The sequence below is a fragment of the Podarcis bocagei genome, assembly GCF_964188305.1.
Source record: "Podarcis bocagei genome assembly, chromosome: 6".
NCBI lineage: Eukaryota > Metazoa > Chordata > Lepidosauria > Squamata > Lacertidae > Podarcis > Podarcis bocagei.
The window spans coordinates 84,489,091-84,498,082 of NC_138130.1; the positions used below are offsets into that span (position 1 = coordinate 84,489,091).

Sequence of the window (8,992 nt, forward strand, 5' to 3'; positions counted from 1 at the left end):
GACATAGTGATGTCCAGCTTCTCCGAGCCTACTCCCTGAAAGTTCTGCTCTAATATTTTAAGCCCAATGACAATGACTACACAACAAGTCAGAACAGAACTTCCATAATTTAACCAAAATACACATTTATTACAGGAACATAATTGCAAGGACATTAAAAACCAGATAAAGAAGCATATACAGTGGAACCTTGGTTTACAACCACAATCCGTTCCAAAGGTCTGATTGTAAACCAAAACAGGTTGTAACCCAAGGCGTGCTTTCGCCAATGGGGCCTCCCCGCAATAATGGGTTGTAATCCAAAAAAAGGGACACATACTTCTGGGTTTGACGTAGTTGTAATCCAAAATGGTTGTAATCCAAAGCAGTTGCAAACCAAGGTACCACTGTAATTTATATCAGGCTAAGTATTATTATATACAGTATGTTAATATAAAGACAGGATTATAAATCCTATTAATTTTTACCAGTTCTGAGTATTTTCCAAATGTAATATCCCCCCCATGTAATATTTAAGTTCAAAAGCCAGTAAGTTAAAATTCATATTCTAGAATTGGCAAGCATGGCTAAATAGGATATAATTTTTATTTATTTCTATTTTGTGAATCACTTCCTATGAACAATCTTAAAGCAACTTAACAATAAAATAGCAACAGTAAAATGCATGTAAATAGATTTCATTTTTATAAAAGCAATTAAAACTACTTTAAATCCAATGCAGATGCAGACTAGGAAAAAATCCCCACGAAATAACTGTGTGAAATAACTTGCAGTATTTGATTTCATTAATAAAACTGGATTTCAGATACCACTACAGTACTTTATTTGTGAAATAATTATTCAGAAGAACTATAATATTTTTAAGGTTTGCCTTAGCTTGATAAGAATAAATATGGTATATTGAAATGATAGTCAGTATTTCCAGGTAAACAGTGTTTCTGTGCGCTGCTCTGGTGTCGGTGTTCCGTCGCGCCAGAAGCGGCTTACTGGCCACATGACCCAGAAAAACTCTGCAGAGTGGACAAACACCAGCTCCCTCAGCCTGTAAAGCGAGATGAGCGCCGCAACCCCAGAGTCGTTTGCAACTGGACTTAACTGTCCCTTTATTTCCAGTCAGTGATTTGATGTCTGAGTTTGTGGGGCTATACATACATAACTGGTCCTTTCTTGGTCTGTTTTGTTTATTTATTACCTTACTTGATTTGTGTAAGCTAAAGAGCACAACTACAGTGGTACCTCGGGTTAAGTACTTAATCCGTTCCGGAGGTCCGTACTTAACCTGAAACTGTTCTTAACCTGAAGCACCACTTTAGCTAATGGGGCCTCCAGCTGCTGCCGCGCCGCCAGAGCACGATTTCTGTTCTTATCCTGAAGCAAAGTTCTTAACCTGAAGCACTATTTCTGGGTTAGCGGAGTCTGTAACCTGAAGCGTATGTAACCTGAAGCGAATGTAGCCCGAGGTACCACTGTAACTGTTTTTACTGCTGATAATTTTAATATTTTTAGTAAACCATTTAGAGGTTTTATTACAATCAAGCAGTGTGTGTTTGTGTGTATAAACAATGACAGGGAAAGTGCAAAACAATGCACCACCTGGAGGTGAACAATAGCTCTCACTTCTGAATTTCCTTGCTCAAGAACTACATTCTGTCCACATGTTGGTTCTGCTCTCAATTTAAAGCCTTCTCTTGGCACCATAGTTTTTGGAACATAAAAAACTGCCTCATACAGAGTAAGACTATTAGTCCATATTAGTATTGTTTTCACTGACTCTCAGAGTCCCCCAGAGTTTCAGTCACAAAATCATAGAATTCTAATGAGTTGGAATAGAGTTGGAATACTAACTGGACAGGGTGTGCTGTGAATGAAAGTTCCCACTTGCAGGATCAGGGAGCTCTTTCATTCAAAGAAATGCAAGATCCACCCATTTCCCTGGCAACTTCTTCCTGGGTGGATGAAGTGTGGGAAAGGGAGGAGCAGGAAAGAAAAACCTGCAAACCCAAGATCCACTCTCAATCCTCCCTTAATTTGGATAGAATCTGGGGGAGGGATGTTTTATTTGAACAGGTCCATCAGTGTGGGCGAGGAATCATTACATGACTAGGACAAAGCAGTTACAAGAAAGGAGATTCCGGCTAAACATCAGGAAGAGCTGTTTGACAGTGGAGCTCCCTCAGGAGGTGGTGGACTCTCCTTCCTTGGAGGGTCTTAAGCAGAGGTTGGATGGCCATTTGTTATGGATGCTTTAGTTGAGATTTCTTCATTTCAAAGGGTTGGACTAAATGACCCTTAGGACCCCTTCCAACTCTATAATGCTATGATTCTAAGAAATTAAAGACAATGAGACTTAACTCCAGTAGGAATGGGGGAGAAATTTGGTTCAGTTCACATTTTAATGTGAACATACCTAAATAGCACTTCCTATAACAATACAGTGTGTGAACTGAAATGGAACTATCTTCAAAACCTTCACTAAAAAATTTGCAGTGCATTTCAACAAAAAAGTATACAAAATGGGAAAGTGTGCATACAAATACATATATTAGTGAAAAATAAATATAGTTTTTTCTTATGCATGTTCTCCAAATAAGAAAAATAAATATCTCAACTACATTTCCTTGTCAATATGCATAATACTCAACCTGTTTCAGGGAATGTGGCCATTACGGTATGTATAAGCCCCAAAGCTGAAGCTTATTCCAAACCAGCTTAAAAAAAAAAAGACAGATAAAAAGATGTTATTAATCCTTGTTCGAATTATATAAATATAATTCATAGTTTAAAGTAGAAAGAGCAAGGTAAGATTGTGGGTCAGTTTGGCAGGTGAACAGTACTCAGAATATCTTTACATGCTTATAATTAATGGCAGCAGTAGTAGAGGCAGTAGGAAACTAAACTATTATCTTTTCAGTCAGCAGATGGCACACTACATAAAACAGAGGTGCATAATTAACAGATATAGAGATTGAACTCTTCTTTGAAAACTAAGCAGCTGTTTCATATTCACAACTTCCTCCCTTGCTGTGGTAAGAAGCACTTATTGAGAGAAAATACCTGCACATTGGGGCTCTGTTAGGGATCTGAAGCTCTTTAAAGAGACAGAAAAAGCAACCCTCAGTATACTGTGTAGTTTATAGCTTTGTAGAGCCTTTGCCGCCTTTTCCCCTCAAGGGCTTGATAGCATACTAAAGCCAACTAATCTGACAGTTGTTTTTTAAAAGTTTTGTGTCATATATATATTATTTACTAAAGAGGATACATAATCTTCAGCAGCATTTAGGAGATTAGTCATGAAAAGCCTAAACAGCACTTCTACTGGCTCCTTAACAACTGCTCCAAAAGAGTTTACATTAACATTACAATTCTTAAGCCACAGCTTTACTGAAAACAGATTCTGAGCTTGACACTAAACTTCTAAGGAAGCATGTGAAACATTCAGAATCTATCCCAACTCCATTACACAGAATTAAAGCCATGAGGATTATGCAAGGTGTTGACATCTCAGAAATATCCCCACCCAGGTTGCCAGACTTCTGCTCTGCTCAGTAATGCACCCATCTCCCCTTCCCTTATGACTATTAGATGGATGATAGAACTTATTTTCATAGGCCAGTCATTCATGTAAGAAAGAACTGAAGAGAGTGCCATTGTTAGCTTTCTGGTCATTTAGCATGTCTTGTGCTTGGATGTCTCTGATGGAAAGAATGCTATATCTTTCTTCGCTTCTGAGTCCAGACTCTAGGAACTCTTTCAGATGTGATGAGTATAAATGCTTACTTGCTGAGTCTGCAAACATAGGGAAGCTACAGCCGGCTGCTGCTTTCTACTACGTGTATATGCAACAAAAGTTTCAGCTTGTATGTTTCCAATACTGAAGTGACATCCATGTAGGTTATTGAATCATAAGGATTCTTTTTTTTTTAAATGATATTTTATTAAATTTTTCAGACAATAAAAAATTACCAAATTAAAAATAGAAAATAAGAAAAACTTAACAATAATAGAAAACAAAAAAATACCAAGATACAAAGACAAAATACATAAAAAGTAAAAAAGACAAACAAAATTAACAAGAAATCAGTATTTTCATGTCTTATATTTCATTGAATCATAAGGATTCTATAGACATTATAATCTTTGTTGTATAGAGAGATATATGTCACACATAACAAACATGATCCAAGCAAAGCCAGTAAACATTTGTGTACCACTAAATAATTTTTAATACTTTATTATAGAGTATTTTCATTCAGTATAATTTTCATGCTTCCCAAGATGAATGAACTGTTAATACTAAATATACTTTTATCCAAGATATTTGCTGCTGTGGCTTATGTTTGTCTACAGCACGGGTGTCAAACACAAGGCCCGCGGGCCGAATCCGGCCCGCCAGACCTCCTCATGTGGCCCGCGTAGCCGCTGTTCTCGCCCGTCCAGTGCACCATCGCCTGGTTGTGCGCCGCGTCGCCTTTCAGCACGAAGGAGGTGGTGAGCAGAGAGGCCGCCTCCGGAGGTCCCCCACCGGCGGGACCCCGCAGGCCGCCCGCCTCGTCCCACGGGCTGCCGCGTCTCTGGCGAGTGGGGGAGGCTTCGCAAGGCTAAAGAGGAAGCCAGGGCAGCGAGCGCGATCCATCCCGTTCGCTGCCCTGGCTTCCTCTTTAGACTTGCGCGCCTCTCCAGGGGGGGGGAGGGGGGAGGAGGCTTCGCAAGGCTAAAGAGGGAGCCAGGGCAGGGAACGCGATCCATCCCGTTCGCTGCTCTGGCTTCCTCTTTAGACTTGCGCGCCTCTCCAGGGGGGGGGGAGGAGGCTTCGCAAGGCTAAAGAGGGAGCCAGGGCAGGGAATGCGATCCATCCCGTTCGCTGCTCTGGCTTCCTCTTTAGACTTGCGCGCCTCTCCGGGGGGGGGGGGAGGAGGCTTCGCAAGGCTAAAGAGGGAGCCAGGGCAGGGAACGCGATCCATCCCGTTCGCTGCTCTGGCTTCCTCTTTAGACTTGCGCGCCTCTGGGGGGGGGGAGGAGGCTTTGCAAGGCTAATGAGGAAGCCAGGGCAGCGAGCGCGATCCATCCCACTGCCCTGGCTTCCTCTTTAGCCTTGCGTGCCTCTCCAGCCGCAAGAGATCTACCAGAGGTAGATCTTAACCCTTGCCTCACCTGGGAGCTTCTCTGGGCAGGAATTCCCTTAGCTTAAGTGGGGTGGGGGAAGTGTGGCAGGTAGGGGGGTACCTGCCTAGACACTGAAGCCACATGTCTCTCAGATGAAAATTGGGAGTGGGCATTGTGTGAAGTGGTCTGATGGTGGGCATTGTGTGAAGTGCTCGGATGGTGTGGGCATTGTATGAAGTGCTCTGATAGTGTTTCCTACTTGGCAGGGGGTTGGACTTGATGACACTTGTGGTCTGTTCCAACTCTATGATTCTATGATTCTAAGTGGCTGTGGATCTCCTGCTGCAGAACTGTAGGACTGTATAGAGTTGGGAGGGCCACCCGAGGGTCATCTAGCCCAGCCCCCTCACAATGTAGGAATCACAGCTAAAGAACGCCAGACAGATGGTTCCCCAACCGCTGCTTAAAAGCCTCCAGTGGTGGAGACCCCAAACACCTTCCGAGGTCATAGAATTGCAGGGTTGGAAGGGAACCCCAGGAGTCATCTAGTCCAGCCCCGGTGGACAGCGGGCGCAATCCATCCCGTTGCGCAAGACTAAAGATGCTGCGCAAGGCTAAAGAGGAAGCCAGGGCAGTGAGTGGGATGGATCGCACTCACTGCCTTGTCTTCTTTAGCCGCGCTGGAGAGGTTTAGCTCCTGGCTGGAGAGGTTGCGCGGCTATGGATCCCGTGCGCTGTCTTGGCTTCTTTGCTCTTTGGGGCTGGTGGGGGAACCCGGGCTTCCCCCGCAGCCCCGAGAAGCTCTGCGAGAAGCAGACAGGCTGCATGCAGCCTGTCCGTTGCTCTTTGGGGCTGGGGGGGGAGGGATAATATTTTTTTCCTTGATTTTCCCCTGTAAAAACTAGGTGCATCCTGTGGTCCGGTGCGTCCAATAGAGCGAAAAATACGGTAAAAGCCCATCAACTTCAGGGGTCTCAGCCTGCTCAAATATTTTAGGCCGATACAACCGGCCCTTTGAGGGTGACCAAACTGCTGGCGCGGCCCCCGATGAATTTGAGTTTGACACCCCTGGTCTACAGTAAGTGATACGTCATATGAAGTATACAGAACAAAGCGGCTACTTATAGCAACAGCTGCAAGAATATTCACAGTCATATTGACTGGAAGATATTTTATTTATACTTAAAATTATGTGTGTGGGTGTAGGTTTAAAACCTTCATGTGTAGAAACATAATTTCTAGCAGTGATATAATCTTCAATTTTATATGACTAGGTGGAAAACTATAATGGTATCTGAAACTTTTTCTTAATCATCCTTTTGGTTTGAAATTTTCCTTATTTATTCTTCTGTTACTGTGTATCTTTTATATCTTTATTTCATTGCTTGACAATAATATCTTTTTGTAAAGAAAATCCTTGCAATTCTCAAAGCATTTCTATAAGGAAGGAAGAGGTAAACCGAATGTAATCCCATCTGAAAGCTACACAAACTGGATTTGACAAGACATAACACAAGGATGAAGCAGGCAGGGTGCAAGGCAGAGAGAAGGGCAAAGGTTACACACATTACAAGAGACAGATCTCTTTTCCCTCCACCCTGGTATTTAAAATCTAATTTTATACCTAATGAAAATAAAAGGCACATAGAAGGCCAGGAGGGGGAATAGGGCACACTGCCCCAACTGGAAGCCCTTGTGTTTGAAAATACTGTTGGAAGTACATTTTAAGACAGATATCCATCTTGAAACAGCAACATGTATTTGTTCTTTATGATATGGATCCAGCAAGTGTTAAAATGTAAGCAAGGATTTCAATTCTTGGTGGGATGATAGTCTAGGTAATGGTCCCTTAAGGGAACAAAGGGAGTGGCTCAGCACTAGAGGACAAATGGGTGGGCCCCCTCCCTCAACTGGCTGGTAGTTAGAAAGAGAAACACTAGAGTGGAGAGTTGAGTGATATGAGATAGAAGCTGGAAGCAGCAGGCTGGGAAGCCAGAGAGTCAGAGTGATGTTTGATTTCTGTTTGAATCCAAGGCTGTGGCTTTGAAGGAAGCAAGACCCTGTAAACCTCATAGCCTCATGTTGTGTATATGTGTAAATAAACCATATATCATAAAGACACCACAGTCTCCGCTGTGCCTCATTCCAAAGGCAACAAAACCTTGGGTAAGAGCCTGGAACCCCTGAGATCTCGCACCACTCAGAGACCGGGGTTGCATGCAACAATATCAATATGAGGATGTTATATTCTCATGTGTTTTCACTATTCCAAGCCTAATCTTATTGTGGCTTATAATAACACTTTGCAGACATAAAGTACAATTCCCAAAGGCCCCTTACAATACCTGAGATTAGTCTGGATTTCTGAGATAAAGTTCCAGAAATGTAATAAATTATCCATGTGAGTACATTATAACTGAAATACAAGTCAAATTGTCTCATTCTGAAAGCTAAGAGTTGAACATACTACAAAGTTTAGTATTTGGAAAGATCAGTGGAGTTTAGAGTTTGGTTAAATTCTGCCTGAACATTATCATACTCTAAACCATTCATTTTGAACTGGTGAATTGCAACAGCAGTACTACCATTGTACAAATAAATGGTAAAAAATTAAGGAATGTTTGGGTTAAAGATGTTTCCTGGATCTGAAAAGACTGAAGACTGCAGCTATCAAGTCCTCTGATTGTTTGCCTAGTCTCTTTCTTGTATTTAGAATAGAAAAGTTGGTTAACATCAGTCTGTCCAACTAAGGTTACACTTTATTGTGTGCTAGGGGTTTTTTGTTTTTTTTTGTAGTCCCAAGGTTCTGTGATCCCTAAAGTACACGGATCTTGAGTACAAAAGTATACTATGAAGCAAATCTGAAAATGGAAACATTTACTTATCTAGTAATATTTAACCAGGGAGACATAAATTGCCAAGAAAAGGAAACCCTTCAGTTGCAATAAAATACGACTGCTCTCCAAGCAAAGACCTCAAAAGGCCTTCATTCAATTAAAAAACATTATTTAAATGCATTTGGAGAATTTCATATTGAAAGCATGTTAAACATGAAATTGTAATTACATAACGTATCATAGCATGATAGCCATGCTGGAGCAAAACTTCTTGATGCAATGGCCAGCCAAATGCTCCAGGTTATTGGGATATGAAGGTAAACAGCCCTCCCTGTTTGTCCCACACCAGTTCAGAAGAAGCATTCCTCTAAATTCCCATGTTGTTGTTGATTTGTACCACATCCATCTGACTAGGTTGCCACAGCTACTCTGGGCAGCTTCCAGCATATATTAAAACATAATAAAGCATTAAACCTTAAAAAGCTTCCTTCAGGACTGCCTTCAGGTGTTTCCTAAATGTTATATAATTACTTGTCTCCTTGACATTTGAAGGGAGGGTGCCACTACCAAGAAGGCCCTCTGCCCGGTTCCCTGTAGCTTCACTTCTCACAGTGTGGGAACCACCAGAATGCTCTTGGTGCTGGATCTGAGTGTCCAGGCTGAACGATTTAAATAGTAAAATCAGTTGGTGAGTGCAAACAAGATCGCAGCCCCATGTTAAGATTGAGTTGGCAGTGCTTTATAGGCTGTTGATGCAGCAATATATCCTTGGTCTAACCCTGGATAGAGAGCAAGGTAACTGCGTTATAAAGGAATAGGCAGCTCCTCAACAAAGGGGTGGGGAAGGGTAATAGGAAGTATCTAGCCAACCAATCTTCACAAGACCTCAGTATACTGTTGAGGCAACAGCTCTCTAGCCAACAGTGTCCAAAGGGAATTATCCAGGGTCTTGACCAGCAAGCAGTCTTTTGCCTAGGTGACTGGACTGGACTTTATCACTAGACTTCACTAGTATTATTGGGCTTGCCTGCCCTGCCACTCCTCTTTGAGAT

The 8,992-nt window shown here is 42.1% G+C and overlaps 1 long non-coding RNA gene across 4 annotated transcripts in view; it reads right to left on the reverse strand.

Annotated features, from left to right (window-relative positions):
• The window catches only part of LOC308589869, a 60,515-nt gene that overhangs the window by 41,198 nt on the left and 10,325 nt on the right, over nt 1-8,992 (reverse strand). The window lies entirely within an intron of this gene.